Here is a 2,145-nt window from a genome sequence, read left to right as displayed (position 1 = left end):
AAGTTGGTTTCTGTGTCTCTGAAAGGAAGTTAGTTCTATCTATTTCAGCTTGTGGAGGGTGCAGTGCAAAAGAGTTGCCAGCAGCTTTTGTGCCTGAGCTTGGGCAGGCACTGTCATGCTGTGGGGAGCACTGTAAGAAGTCACTTCTTGGGGTTCACTCTTCTCAGTTTTCAGCTTCCTGGTCACCCTGTTCCTGAGCCAGTGCTAGTCAAGAGGTAACAGGCCAGATGCCTTGGCTCACAGCAAGGGTATCTCTAGCTCAGTTTCCTGAATGCAGTGGAAAGCAATACATGAGGGTTAGGGGAAAAAAGTAAGAAAAGGGCAAATGTGCAAGGTGATTTTGCAAGCTTCTCCCAGTCCTCAGCTCAGACACTTCCCCAGGTGGGTGGTGTGTTTTAGAAGCCATGGCGAGTTCCTCCCCAGAAATCCCTCCAGCTTCTCATCCTGCCTTATTTCCAATGCTAGTTATTTAAACACCACCCAGTGAAATCTCTCATAATGAAAATAACAGTGTTATCCCAACACCTGTGGTGCATCTGACAGAAGATAAAGCAGCCTGCATCACTGCCAGCATCACAGGCAGATTTAGAGGTGTTTGCTGACTGATAGAAATCATGTCTACACCCGGGCAAGGAAAAAAAGAACCTAGAAATTCCTGTACAGTGCCCTTTACTGTACAAGAAACAACATCAGCAAAGCTAAAGATGTGGAACAACAGGAATCTTGTGCAACCATGGGACGAGCTGTCCCTCAAAACCTGCTTTGCTACAACAGCAACCAGGGTACCAGAGCGATAGATGTGTCATCCCTTGTACTTGCTGCTGGCATCTGCTGGCCCCTTTTTTGTCTCTAAGTTCACTATGGGGTTGGACAAGCCAAAATGCAAGCTGAGAAGCCGAACACCCATTTCCCAATCACAGAATGATAGAGTTTTGAAAGGACCATTGGAGATTGTCCATTCCAACCCTCCTGACAGAGCAGGTTCACCTACAGTAGGTTGCACATGATGGCATCAAGGAAGCTTTTAAATATCTCCAGGGATGGAGACTCCACAACTCCTTTAGGCATCCTGTTCCACTGCCCTGTTAAACTTACAGTAACAATGCTTTTCCTTATGTTTAGGTTGAACCACTTGTGTTCCAGTGTGTGACCATTGCTCCTTGTCCTGTCACTGGACACCACTTTAAAAAGTCTGGCCTCATCTTCCTGACCTTCCTGCCTTTTAGACATTTAAGAGCTTTAATGAGATCCCCTCTCAGTCTCCTCCAGGCTGAACAAACATGTTCTAAGGCAGCAAAGAGGCAGGGCTTCAGGCTGGACCACCCTGGCTTAGTCATCTGTCCTAACTGTAGGGCACATTAATCCTGCTGTGAGCAGGGCAGTTAGGGAAGAACTGAATGTCTGTGTGAACTTGGATGGGACCAGGGACATGTAGAAAGCCCAGCATCCTTGTGATTGCCCTTAGAATCTCCTGTGAGACTCAACTGCAGCTCAGCATTGCAGGTGGTTGGGCAAAGCATGTGTCCAGCTGCAGGTCCTTTCTGTGGGGAGCTACTTGAAGCAGTATGGTACACTGAAGTAGGGGCATCCAGTCCTGTGTTGCTTCAGGCTCTTTCCCCCAGACTCAGTGCAGCAAAACTCAACCCAAACCAAAACCAAAAAGTACTGGAATTCAACACTCTCCCTTCTCTCTCAACTCTTGGCAGCACAGTTAGGCTGGAATAGGTGGCCTTGTTGCTTTTCTCACCATGGCTCAGTTCCTCCAAAACTTTGCTGTGTGAGCTGATGAGACATGGGGAAGGTTTGATTAACTGCTCAGAGGGGCTGACTTCTCCCACTGCTGCCTCCTCTAGGCACCTAAATCCTTGTTTACGTTTCAACCTTTCTCCCCAGTTTATTTTTAAAGATCTGGAAGGGCAGAAGTTGTCCCCTCCTTGGTCTCTCAGATTCCTCCACCTCTGCCTGCTCTGTCCTACAAACACAAAAATGACCTCAGACCATGATGAGCTTTCTCCAAGTTGAGTGTCCCTCTGCATTTGCCTTCCAGGTGAGCAAGAGCCCTTCAGACAGAACCTCCTTGCAATGATGTTGCTGTTGCTGCTGCAGGTCTTGACCAGCTGGCTCTGGCCGGGGCATGGGGAGGGG

The sequence above is a fragment of the Chaetura pelagica genome, unplaced genomic scaffold (assembly GCF_000747805.2).
Source record: "Chaetura pelagica isolate M959 unplaced genomic scaffold, ChaPel_1.0 scaffold518, whole genome shotgun sequence".
Lineage (NCBI taxonomy): Eukaryota > Metazoa > Chordata > Aves > Apodiformes > Apodidae > Chaetura > Chaetura pelagica.
Note: the sequence above shows the minus strand (reverse complement) of the source record.